Here is a 15,044-nt window from a genome sequence, read left to right as displayed (position 1 = left end):
GTGTCTTCGTAAACTGATGCAGTAAAAATATCTACAACTATTTTGTTTCAATAGTACATAGTAATCAAGTTTTGAAGACATTTGATGCTTTAAAAGTGTGTATTATTGTCATTTTTAAAATCTTTGTTGTCTTTATTTGATTTATTTCTACATTGACAACTGTGAGATGTGAAAGTTGGAAATACAGGTAGATATTTCAGCCATGATATTTTCTTCAAGTGTTTAGTTAAAACTGGTATCTCATAAATTTCTAAGCCTTCTTCATAATGCGACTCTGAATCAGGTGACTTACTTTCATCTAAAGACCATGCAGCTATTCCGCGTTCTTTCATCGTGCCTAAAATTAAAATATGTATGCAAAGATTAGTAAGCAATTTCTAGTACCCTGTCGACACACTCAGTCTCGCCGCCTTTGAAGCACCCTGTCGGCGCATACGGTCTCGTTCCTTTCGGAGTTCACATACGATCAACACAGTTTTTGAATATTTCCTTGATCGGTATTTTTTTATTGGAATAATGAATTTTGAACATCGGTAAACTACTGTTCTCTCATGGTTAATATATATTCGCATATGTTATTTTTTTGTCAACCAAATCGATTACCAATAAATTTAGGTGTTTCACTGCAGTTTAACTCCTCTACCTTCTTGTCTGATTAAAGGCAAGATCTTAAGAGTGTTTTTTTTAATTCATCATTTGGGTTTAGACTGAAGGTCGGGTCCAATGTGAAATGTTTGCATCAATGAGTTACAAATATACCTTGTATTGAAATATAATTATGAAAACATATGATTTTTATGCTTTTATAAGACATTGGAGATATCATTTTCAGACTAAAGAACATTTGATATTATTACATTCATTTGTATTATAATATTTATTACATACATTTGTATTATAATATTTATTACATACATTTGTATTATAATATTTATTACATACATTTATATTATAATATTATATATCTAGTATAATAGTTAAGTAAGCATCAACTCATTATTATCTTGATAATAACAAATTTATGATCTAATCCCAAATTATTCAAGCCTTTCAAAAGTATGTTTATTTTATTGATAAAGGTATATGTTATCCCAATTCTGACACTAAAGTACAGAAATGGCTTTGTAATGGATTTGATGTCATAAACAAGTTAGAATTAACTTGTGCGTTTGGACAAAATAAATATAAGCCAAGGCCTTACCAAAAAAAAAATTTCCTTACATTTTCGGTTTTTGGTGGGGTTTTTGTTGTTCTGTCTTAAGTTTCTTTAAAAATAAGGAGATGTAGTATGATTGCCAATGAGACAACTAAGTGGATTTATGCAATTAGAGTCAACGTTAACAGTACGGCCTTCAAAAATGAGAATAACCCATACCGTATAGTCGGCTATAAAAGTCCCCGAATTGAAAAATATGAAACACTTCAATTGAGAAAACTGACGGCCTAATTTATAACAAACAATTTTCGAAAAAATATTTGACAGACATGAACCACGACAACCACTGATATGTTGTTTTTTTTTTGTTTTTTATTGTTTTTGCCATGAAGTTGTCAGTTTATCTTTGACTTATGAGTATGAATATCCCTTTGTTATATTCCGCCTCTCTCATATACATTAACATCTTTGTAGCATAGATCTTGTAGCAAAATATTTAAGTGGGTAAGCCTCATTTCTAAATATAGATAACAAGTTCTCAAAATGAGTCTATTTTGGGCAGTTTTTTCAGTTTAAAACACTAAATTCAATAAGTTTACACACCTGATACATATATGTAAGACACAATTTAAAAATCAAATACTGCCGTCTGCCAGTGAAATGACTTATGAAAATCTTACCAATGTTACTTTGTAGATTAGTCAGACTTTTTTTTAAATTCCAGGGACAAAAAAGTTATTTTATCATACCTGCTCCTTAATACGGTTTTCATAAACCAATAAATAATACTTATTCTTATACCTTTAACGGTGTTGTCTAAAACAAAACCTATAAAGCCACCAGTGAATGAAGGGTTGGTAAGCAGCATTATCAAAAACTCGTCAAACCCTTCACTTCCTGTAATAAACAAATACAGAGAAATGTATCGCACCAAAACCTTTGTCAAGCGGAAGCGTTTTCGTAATTAACTCTTCATGTACGATGAATATAGGTGTAAACATTCAAACCTGTGGTTTTATCAGTATTTTTCCAAATAAACGAAGCGGTCTCCTAGCCGGCAAGTGAATTGGAAAACAATACTCTCATAATTTTTCATTTTTCCGCCAATATCTGATTATAGATATTAGTTTAAACTATGAGAATATAACAAATTATTGTTTGTCTATAAATCAAGATTATCCAAACTACCTGACATGTTGTTTGAGCTAAGCAAGTCATTAATGATAAATAATAAATTTTGATAAGTATCATATTAACTAATAATTCGAAAACAAACAAAAACCTAAAATGTTCTGAAAAATACTCAATGAAATATGTTCTATGATAAATTTTAGAAAATATTATCGGTGTCAAACCAAATTTGGAAAAGGGTTGGGTTGTTATCGAGTTGGTCAAATATGACCATATTTTAAACCAACCAGCACTATTTCTGTATTACTACAACCGTTTTATTTTCTGGAGAAATTTGTGTGTTAGGGCTTTTCTTTTTTCTTTTTTGCTGTTCTGCCTTTTCTACAAAGAAAAGTGTTTTCCTTACTTTTGTCGTTCTTTGACGCGAAACATTAAGTTACTTCCAGTTTACTGTGTGCAATTAAAACTTGTATTTTGGCTTTGAATATTATATCAAAACCTTGACATAAGTTTCTTTATAACCCAGAATGGTTCTATTTCTATAAAAAAATGTGTATTTTTTGTTTTTTTCGGCCTTTTTGCCATTTCTGCAAAAAAAAAAAAAATTATATTCATCACTAATCATTTATTGTATTTCCAAATAAATTTGTGCTTAACAAAGACATATTTTTTGCTTTGGATAGAAAATCATAACCTTTAATCTAAACACGACTATTTTTAGAAATCATAAAGATAAAGGATCGTAAACGACCCTTATCCGACACTGTCATTTTACCTGTTTTTATAACTTCAAAATTTACTTTAACCCAGTTAGGAACCATTATTCCTACTAAGATAGACACGCCCACTACAGCTAGATTTCTTGGAGAATTCATATCTGTGTACTGCATATAGGACATAACTATTCCTAGAAATAAGCCAAAACTTAAAATTGCTGATCCACCTAGCACAGGATAGGGTATAGTAACAAAAATAGCTCCAAATTTCCCAATTATAGCACACAAAATTAGCTGTATAGCAAGAACCTGAGTAACTCTTCTGCTTGCGACCTGGAAAGTAGAAAGTAACGAAAATCATTTACACAATCTACAATATCAAAAGTTTTTTTTACAGTTTAAAACAAAGGGTTACATACAAAAACAAACTTTTGTTTACCCTATTTTTGCTCGTATATATTAAATTTTATCTATTAACGTTTTGCTCCAAGGCATACAACATTAAATAGTACAGCTGATAGATTAGAATTTAACCTTGACATTAACAAATTTGAGGGTTGTATTTGATCTAAAATTTGGATAAACATTACAGTACAAAGAAATCATGAAATCCACCTAAAGATATCATTCATTTTTAAACACATCCTATACATTTATTTGCTTTCTTATGAGGTATTGTCCACTTATTTGACTTAATTTAGTGAATACTATTACTGTCATATAACATAAAGTATATGCTACAGAACTGAGTAGTACATTAACGTTATGGAGCTTCAAAACCAAAATGACACTAACAATAACAATTTAATAGCCATACCCTGTGAAAAATTCTAGCTCAGATGTATTTGTTTAATAAACTGATAGAATCATAACAATTTGAAATTTACTTTCAAGGCAGCTGATGCATACGCTTTTCGGTGCACTTCACATCACTCTCAGGTTTTTATTGGATTTTTGCCAAACGTTTTATTGTTACGTGTAAAAGTTGATATGGGTTAAACGATTATGAGGCCACAATTAAAAAAAAAAAAACACCAAATGACTACTGAAGGTCAATACGGTATTTATCTAAAAAAAATGTTTGTACTATATATTTAAGCTATGTCACGCGTTTACAACCCAAATTGTAGTTAAACAGAGACTACCAAAACCCTGCCAACTCTGACCGGGTAAATAAAATAGTGATAAATGTGCGTATGTATGTACCTTAGTTATCCCAATTAATCCAATGTTATTGCTAAAGGTAGTTGTTGCATGTCCTGCTCCAAAGAATCCTGCGATCATTGACATACATCCTTCTACCATGATACCTCTATTCATCGCAGGCAGTGGAGGTGGAGGAACGTGACATAATCTTGCACAAGCGTAGTAATCCGCAATAGATTCAACAACCGATAATAATGTAGCAACGATGAAAGCTATGAAAACACCGGAATTGAATTCAATGCTTCCAAACTGTCCTACAATTTAAGAAAAAATAACGGCTACTTTTCAAAAATAACGGATTTCTTCTTGGTATGTAAAATTGGCATACTATGTTGTATTGTTTTGTTTTGTACATTTATATGTTAAATTCACTACTTATATATTTATAGAGGACACCTTATTTTAATAATTACTTGTTTGAGGGGGTTGGCAGAAGTTGAGTTAAATACCTTTATTTGCTTGTTTTATTTATTTTTTTTGCGTGGAGGGGGGACGGGGGTGCCGCTTTTTGTTGTTTTGTTATTTAGTCATTGTTTTTGATTTTACTTTAAGGACTATATATACATTTAGAAATAAAGTAATAATTTTGCACAAGAAAATCAGTCATTGAAAACTTGAAAAAGCATGTAAATGAAATTTTTGTAGAAATTATCGCAAACATTGTGTAAGGACTTACCCGGATAAGGTATAATAAACCATGGTGTTCTTTCTATCGTGTCGGCTCCGGCATCGGTTCGAGTTTTGTATTGTTTTGACCGAATGTCAGTTGTCAAAGCGCCTGCATGTGTAAGTATTCCACAAATACCCCATCCAATCAACATCGCTAAAAGGACCTAAGATATGATATATATTAATTTATATATTTTTAAATTAAAAACAACTTTTTATGGCGAAACAAAATATGTGATGAAACACAACTAATATTATCTTATTAGAATATAAGCGGTTATCGTTTGTATTTAAATGCATCATGGAAAAAAGCTAATCGTTATAAAAAGTTGTCAATTTAGAATTTTACTCAGCAATCGTATTTTTTGTATCTAAAGTTCAATAACTATAGTACAATACTGATTCCATAGACATCATATTAAGAAAAAGTACAATAATCTCATTAGTTGAAGAAGGAGTTTTTTTCGTTACTGTTTGTCTGAATGTGGTTATTTCAGCAGTTTTTGCTTTTGTGAGTTTTCCAAAATAGCGGAAATCCTTTTTTATTCTCCGAATTTTTATAACATACCCTTAATGACTTTTAATACATATTGTTCATTCATGTGCAGATTTGGGAAATAATTTTGTAATCTAATATCTAAACTTACAGCCAGAACTTGTTGAAGAGGATATCTGATAAAATGAAAACCTCTACTTTTTGTTATCACAGGAATCGGCATGTTCCATCCGTTCAGGTAAACAGCAAGTATAAGAGAAATCAGACATGTCCTGATGAAGAAAGTATTTAGGTTAACATGTTTTATCAAGTCAGAATAAATTTTATCACCTTCTCACCAAACAATGTAGGTGAAGATGGTCTTTAAATTCATACTTTTAAATCACATTAATTTGAACTATTTGTATTCACTTTTGGAAATGTAGTAGCGTATATATAATTTTTTGAATCTCAAAGTGAAGTATGTGATATCTACAGGGTGCACTTTGTAAATAGAACTGATTAACAAACCACGCCTCTTTTGGGGAGATACTTAATATTCATATATATTTTGTTTTGGTTACCTGCTTGATCTTTTATCTCATAGAGACACATCTTGGGAATTTTACTAGTATACAGACAGTTGGATATCGGTCAAATTGAATTCTCAAGGAGACTCTTAGTAAATGAAGGGCAGTTCGGAATTTTAGTTCAAGTTTAAACTATTAGACGTTTCAGACATAAAAATATTCCGCTCAACCCTATGTTTTGACATTTGCAAAAAATTGTAGTGCATGTGAATTTTCCATTCTAGGAAATTAATTTTTTACGAAACTTCATAGTAAAAGTGTACAATTTTAGCCGTAAAAGGAGTACCTATGGAAAATTGCGTTGCCTATATTTACAGAAGTACAACCTATATACATAGTGTTATCCTTTTTTTTCAAATAATCTTATCAATCTTTTTCGACATATTTTTTTAAATGTGTCAGAATTTGGTGTTTTACGTAAATATTTAGACATTTCAAATTATGTCAAAACATAACAGACACAATCACAGATTCCATAATCAACAAAAATTCGACTATTTCTAAATAATTGTATCCAAAAAAATGTACATTTTAAACACACATTTTTAGCAGATATAATTAAGTCTTGTTTGTACAACTTTAGAAGTTTTTAGGAAGAAAACAAATGTCTTACAAATCCTTAGGAAGAATAAAAATTCAACTTACCTGTTCTAATCCCTCCCCTAAATTAGGATATCAAATTGTATAACAAAACCTTCTGAAGACTAGATATTATACCTACCCTGCTGATATTCCCCAATTAGGATCACAAAATGTGTTCATAACTCCATCAAATTGTATTCCTATTAAAAGTAACGTTGGGACAACTGTAAGTGGTCCAACTACTTTTAATAACACACCAACAAAACCAGTTAATCCAATTAGCATGTGAAATGCTCCAGCAATGATTAAACAACCTTGCATCTGCAACACAAAACGAGGTTAAAAGTAAGAAAGTCAGATAAAGCAGAATTACGTATATGTTGTTAAAACAAAATATGTATTATTAAACTTATTGATGAATATACCATTTTGATTTGAATATATAAATTATTTTGTTGTTTACTTATTTCAAAGCATTAATTGGTTATGAATGAGAGGCGACAATAGTTTACCGATGTTCTAAACTCGCAAATCTATTTGGAATATACCAAACAAGCGAAAAAGCCCGAGGAAAGTGCATGAACTCCATACGGAGCTAGATCAAGTGCATCGATAGGGTTGGCGTCTCCTGCTACATGCATCACCCGTCATGCAAATTAGAACTGAGCAAAATAAATCACAACAGGGAATAAAACACATTCGGTAAATGTTCAGTTCAGACTACCATTCTGATGTTTTTAAGATCTAATTGTATCAGTCACAATTTTGTAAAGTATATAATTATTTGTCTGTCTCACATAATATTTAGGAATCCATGATACGTTTTTTAAAGATGGTTAGGATATGAATTACAAAATGTATTTGCTATTAAGCAACTTATTATCATAAGGACACATTAGAGGAATTAATGAACAAATTGGTATTTTTTACATAATCTAAATTATAATGTGAAGCTATGTGTACGCCCACATAAGAACGAGTACAACAAAAAGGTAAGATTCGAACATAATAACTTAAGCCGACAATAGTTTACCGATATTCAAATCTCGTAAATCGATTTGGAAGAGACAAATAACCTCATATTAATATTTTATACGCCAGACGCGCGTTTTGTTTAAAAAAAAAGAATCATTATTGTCGCTCGATTAAAAAAAGTGGATAAAATAAAGTTAACCAACAATATACAATATACAATATACAATATGCTTTATTTAAAAACACTCTGTCACATTAACATGTGAAACAAGAGGTCAATACATACAAAATTCAATCACATACAATCATAGAAATAAATAAAACAAAACAAAACTGAGAGAATCGTATCAACTCTAAATTGAACAAGACCGGTTTGTCGACATGGTAAGCGTATCACCCGCCATGTGAATTCCCACTCAGTCAAAATGTCACAACCAGGAATAAAAAAAAACTCATTAAAGATACCAGGCTTATAATGTTGTACGCCAGACTCGTTTTTGTCTACCAAAGAATCACCAATGACACTCTGTTGGAGCAGTTTTTGTGTAAGGAGCACACCCCCTGTTGATAAAGTCCATATAGTGTAAACACGCATCAGTGTAATGTATTTACTGAGATATGTAAACGCCATACGATGGAGCAGATGGTATGATACTGCCGAGAAATTTAAAATTAACAATTTGAAAGTTGAAATTCTCACGTTGTCATAGATTCTAGTTTGAAGTAGTTTAAAATATAAAACTTTTATGTTTATTCAAAAAAGCAATTTAAAAATTGTTAAACAATTTAATAAAAAAATCCATTTCTAAGTGTTATTTTCCCTAATTTTACTAATAAAACTTCCTGATATCAACAGCCGTTTAAATAAATTAAAACAAAATCAATATTATCCTTTATCTGTGTCAACGAAGTCCATGGGATTTATTATATGTGATCGACAAAAATGTTGTAAAAAGTTTTGCTTAAGTTTCTAAGTCAGGAAAATATAGGAATACATTCATCAAATCATTCATTAATTGCAGGCAAAATTTTAAATATGTGTCTAATCTTTCTGTGAAGTTTCAGGGATAATGCCTTTCAGTCATAAAACTTCACTCAGTACTTGGAGAACAAAGTTTGCGATCGAAACACCAAATGACGTATTTTGGTTGGTTGATTCTTGAGTCTGTGTAAAATAATCGTACTAAAACGTTTTATGACTGTAAGGACAAGTTTGAAAACTTTAGAAGTTGATTACATAAAAGAGATACGCACCACCCGCCTGCCCAACTGACATCACCGAACTATTAGTTCTGATTTTAACCCTTTCGTACCTTTTTACTGTTTACAATATATAGCCATTTACGCTTATCGTTAAAAATAAAGACTGAAAACGAATTTCATTTTGGTACTTAAACTTACGGCTCGAAGTCTTGGCATAATGATATTTTCACGGTAGCCAACCACATCCAGTTCATTTGTTGTAAAGTTTAACCCTGATTAAAAGATAAACGTTTATATACTATACTATACTTCAATAATTTTCAGTAACAAGAATGCAAATGCAAATTAAGTTAATCTTAATTACATAAAAAGAATTCTGTGATGTATTTAACGACATTAGTAAAGCGCGTTTATTCGTTTGAATACATCAGTACAATACAATGCAATCTATACAAATTTATCTATCTATATATCTCCCAGTTACGATCAGGTTTGAAATAATTGGTAATTTGGAAAATAGAATAAGAGAGGAACAAGTTTTTTTTTTATATAGTTCATATTTAACTGGTAAAATTAAACAAAATGGAGGTTGTGCTCCCACTTATATGAGTAGAAAGCCTGTACATTACACTTGCTACCTTGCTTTATTCATTTTTCATTTCCCCAAATATATTAATCGAATTATTTATCTACATATCAGTCAAAACGTTTTTAGTTGAATAAAGATTTATCTCGTCCAACTCGAAAGTAGCTTCTGAAACCGCATCACTGACATAATGTACATGAGAAGGATTTTAGGGATAGCCTTTCATGGTTATCAAACGTCCGGTCAGATTGGGGACGTTAAATCCGATGACTCGTGTAAAGAGAGTGCCACGTTCTTTGCTTGTAAATTACCCTTGCAACAACTCAATGAGGGGTCCGTAGGTGGCCTTTTGCGAGGAAATTTTCTGTTCCTAAGCAATATACCCTCATTTTTCAGTAACAGTTCGAATATCCCCGACCTTTGTCCCGGAAGGCCTCTATAACAGGACCTACCTATTGCATTAAATGGTAATTTGTTCTCGTCGTGAACATGCATGAAATATTTACCACTGGTTGTTAAGTAGCCAAAAATCAATCAATCAATCATGGTTGTCACATCTAAATATAACAGAGGAATAATTTTGTCAATAAAATATAAATCACTTCATAAATGAACTTTTATCAGGAACATAAAAGTATTTTAAAATGTATGTTACTGATTGTTCTTAAATATTTAATGCAATATGATAATCGGTCTAACCCGACTAACAATTTAGCAAAAAAAATAAAAATTTTATTGCAGCTGGAAGGTGTCCGTACCTGAAGTTGCATTGACAATTACTTTATAACCCACTGCTGGGCACTTCCACTCCGGCAAGTCTGACAAAACTAACAATGGAAGTATATATGCAACAGTAGGTCCTTGGTAAACTGGAAGTCTTAAAAGATATATGTGTATTTCTTAATGTACATACTTTGTATTGCTTTTAAACACTAACATATAATAGAAATAAAAGTTACTTTGAACGTTCAGTTATCTGAGCTAGAAGCTCTACAAAACCCCAGCTGATAAATATAAAATGAAGGTTGTTGCAGATATTAACCCACCTAAGAATTCCGGAATATTTCACAGAAACGTTTTTCCCTTTTTTTTAAATACATAATAATATCTATTTTTTTAATTTCTTTTCTGTCTTTATGTTGGTTGCTATAACTCATGTTATTACCTTTTTAAAAAATATAACTATTTTATGTATATACAGATAGTAGAGCTGTTTTGTATGACCCTATTTTTCCAAACACGACTATCATGTACATACCAGAATGTTCTGCTGCGTCATTCTGTGTATCGAGACTCCGATAGTATATTTTTTATTGCATACTGAGAAACAAATTTGAAATTAGTCAGCTTTACTTGATAGGTCTTTCTCATTGTTGAAGACCGTACGATTGCCTTTAATAGCTTATATTCACATCATTTGAATTTTGGTAGATAGTTGTTTCATTTGCAATCATACCACATCTCTATTTCTATAGGATCATTAATCATATTACTCAAATTTTTGTCTTCCAGAACTAAGGAGTTTCAGTTTTATACTTGTGGTTTGATGAATAAAACGATAAAGAATAAACATAATCTTAAATACCATTGTTTGTTCTTTTTAATATTTTGAAGGAAATTATAGACAACCATCTAAGATGCATTAGATTAGTAACTAATTAAAATCCAGCTAGACATCAATTCTATTAAAATTTTTGTAATGAATAACATCAATATATTAATTATTATTATTTTTGTTTATTAGTAACACAATTAGATCATATCTACGTGATTACCTCATTTTACTGTACTGAGATCAAATGAAAATGGTGCTCGATAACCCAAATGACGACCTTCCAAGTTTTGAATGAATCAAATTAAGCTATTTACTCGAACAAGCAAATGTTTTTCTTGATCTTTATGGTACTTATTTTTATAAGTTTATATCTTGCTATTTCAGAAAGGGAATATATTTTGCTCATTTGACACTTAGTTTACATAGTTATCGCGCATTTTAAAATATCCTGCATCGTATTGGTTAAAAACTTTTCCAAATAATGAAGTTCTGAAATCAACAATAGGTCACTCACCTGACGCCAAATGTTGCTTGGAAAAAGGTCGTTATGGCAGACAGAAAAACGGTTGTTGAGAGCATCCGTGTTTTGAGCTCGTTGTCATCGTCCCCACATACAGCTTGGGCAACCATTATTGCTGATATAACACAGAATGGCAGACCCATCAACGTTTGCTTATAACACAACATCAGTAAATTAAAATAACATTTTCATTTCATTTTGAAATTAGCATAATGAAAAAAAAACTATGGAAACCAGGAGCCCGTAAGTTGGTGTCGGTTGCTGTCTGTTATAATTTTTTATTTTGTTTATTGTTTTATCATACATGGCATATGTTTTCTCATTATTGAAGGCTGTACGGTTGCCTATACTAGTAGTTGCTTACATCCACTTCCTTTTAACTTTTATGGATAGTTGTCTCATTAGCAATCATACCACCATATATCTCCTTATTTTTATATGGCATATAGTTTTCTTTTAAATTGTTAACATTTTGTCATCCTAGCGATATGTGGAGCTTACTATATATACTGCATGCTCATCATGTATAGCCGTATGGTGACCTCAGGTTGTTACATTCCATGTCCTTTGGTTTTCTTGATGAATATTTGTCTCATTCGCATTGATACAACATCTGTGAAAGTAGTTTTAATATTCAATAACGTTTTATTCAGTCAATTTATAATTTGATTGTTGAGATTGTAATGGTTTTGTGTCCACCATTTGGGTATACCATTTGACATGAAAACAGGTTTGAACTACAAATGTTTCCTTTTATTTTGTTCTTATCTTATTGTAACCCAACAACTAATTATGCCATTGTTTCATGACAAAATGACAAGTGTTGGCTTACAGGGATTGTAATTCTTTAAAAACAACTCAAATGTGGAAAACCATTAAACAATTGAAAATAAAATACAAACAACACTTTGTAAAGTATGTGATGCAGAAGCGGTTTTCTGGATTTACCTTCATCAGAAACGAGCAAACCTAAAATAAAGAACACAATATAATAAATATGAACCGAGAGGTTCAAAATGGACCTGCTTATTTCTCAAACATACCTGGAAAGCAAACAATAATGTCATCAAAAATGATGGCGTATCACTAATTCTGTACAAAAGTTTCCAATGCTCTTTCTCTGTTTGAACTTCGGTGTTAGCAGCTTCCTGATCTTTTGATATATGTTGTATTTTGACTGATTCCTCGAGACTTTTCTTTTGTAAAGGATCATCCTTCTTTTTCAGGCGAATGTGGATACCCTTCAATAAGGAAATTAAATCTAATTTTTTAGGATTCCGCTAATCGATATCTTTTCTTTTTAATTTGATTTTTTTTCACCTATTTATTTCTCCTCCGCTATTGACCTTTTTGTTCATAAGTTGCCAATTAATGCATTTTCATTCAAACCAAGGTCAAGCGTTTTCATTGGTGAATAATGATTGTGATCGTATCTATTTCGTATATTGATTAACTTATTGTGATGATCTTAAATCTGAAATAACTTTTTGTAATTGTAATATGCTCTTATTCCGAGATCATGTCTGAATCTATATTTGATAACTTGGTTGTAACATGCATGTTTTAAATTAAGTTCTAACAGAACATTAGATGACAGTTTTTGGATGTAATTAGAAAAGCAGTTATCTTCTTTAAAGTATTTTGATAAAATATGATATCCCCCATACCCCCCCCACCGCCCCCCAAAAAAACCCAATGAGACAATTCTCCACCAGAGACCAATTGACGTAGATTGATAAATTGATAGATTAATTATTGGTTGCTTAACGTCCAGTGGCAAATATGTAATGCCATATGTAATATGTAATGCATGTTCAGGACGCGATCAAATAAATAATAGATACAATACGTAGGTATGTACCGTCACAGGAAATTGATAATAATTCAAATAGGGCCGGAAATGTTGCCTTGCAACAGCCCACCAATGGGTACCTCAAAGGGTTTCTGCAAGGGTTCTTAACATACAGAGAGCGTGGCACTCTCACTACAAGAGGTATCGGATTAACGTCCCCGTTCTGAAGGGACGTGGCTGCGTTCTTGTATATCTCGCACAGTCAAACGGACCCCCCCTTCCCCACCTTGGCAAGGTTTATACTGTCGGAAGAAGACCAAGAGTGACCATATTTCTATTTTCCAGTCATCTTTGAGGGTACATGACGTATAGGTTAGCAAGTATAGGTCGCCGTACGGCCCTCAACAATGAGCAAAACCTATACCGCCAGCTAACAAATGTTATTTTCGTACAGTTGTCCTCTATTGTATAGTTACATTTTAAAAAGAGTAGTCAAAGTTTACTCACCGAAGGCATCTTGATGTTTCATGTAATACTTTAGGGTTTATTATGGCACTTTTACATGTCGCAGTGGTGTCAGGCCAAAACTCATATATCAGATATTTATATCAATGGGTCAAGGATTACAAATCAAGAACAATATGAAAATGTCATGCAATGTTATAAAAACCGCATATCTTTGTTACAATAAAAGTTATTGACAAAGGCCTTTTATTTTTATTTGTTATGATAGTTTCTTTATCTCGTTATTCAGATAACATCATGGTCAACAGTCAAAGGACAATGACATTGTTTTGGAGGATAACACTGGTGTTACAAACATTGATACATCATAATTATTGGTTGTTTCAATAACATAGTAAAGGCTCCATCAAGGACATTCGACTGTAACCCGCAACCCAGAAGTAAAAACCAGTTACCAACCCTTGAATGTGAGGCCGGATAATCAGTTACTAGTATCCTTCCAAGTACGATAGCTGATGTTCAACCAGGAAACAAAATGTGGTTTGGTTCTGTTCCTGTTTGATGGCTCTTTTATTGATATTTATATATACATAAAATCTTACATATTATTGTAACGAATAATAGAATAACAAGGTCGGTTTTCGTTTTAATATTTTTTCAGGAGCAAAAGGGGAGGTATGATAAGAGCTATTATGTGGCACCAGCAATTGCAAAATTATCAAAATCGTTCAAAACTTTCAAAATTATGTTAATTTAATCAGCATGATCTTGACACTTTATTACAGAAAAGTCACTTGTGATGTCATTGTGACACCATAAATATGTTGACATTGATAGATTTAGTTTGAATTGTTTATAACCGAACCCGATATATGAGATGAAACTATACAACTACTAGTACACTATATGTGAATATTTAAAGTAATAGGTGCAACTTTACTACTATCTGTCTTATTTGTTTCTCGTTAAACGTTTTGTCATAAAAATTTGGGTTTTTTTTTCGTTTGAATTGTTTCAAATTTTGTCATATCGTGGCCTGTTATAGCTGACTATACGGTATTAGTTTTGCCCCATTGTTGAGGGTCATACAATCACCTATAGTTACTTAAATAAGCGCCATTTGGAATCTGGTAGACAGTTTTGTCATTGTCAATCATACCACACCTTATTTTATCTTAAACAAGTTTATACGAATTTACTTTTTGTCATGCGACAATAAATGATGATCGTTTTAAAGGAACATAAGCTCCGAATTAGACAAAGAATTAAGATATGATTATTATTGTTTCAAACATTTATAAAAGCGGAATATAGAAATAACATATCGCTTTTCTTATTTAGTTTGGTTTAATTTCGTCAAAATAAGCTGAGAAAACATCGCTGATGTATTATTGGCTTTCAAATCAATAATTCAAATCTTTTG

This window comes from Mytilus californianus, unplaced genomic scaffold (assembly GCF_021869535.1).
Source record: "Mytilus californianus isolate M0D057914Y unplaced genomic scaffold, xbMytCali1.0.p SCAF_5, whole genome shotgun sequence".
Lineage (NCBI taxonomy): Eukaryota > Metazoa > Mollusca > Bivalvia > Mytilida > Mytilidae > Mytilus > Mytilus californianus.
Note: the sequence above shows the minus strand (reverse complement) of the source record.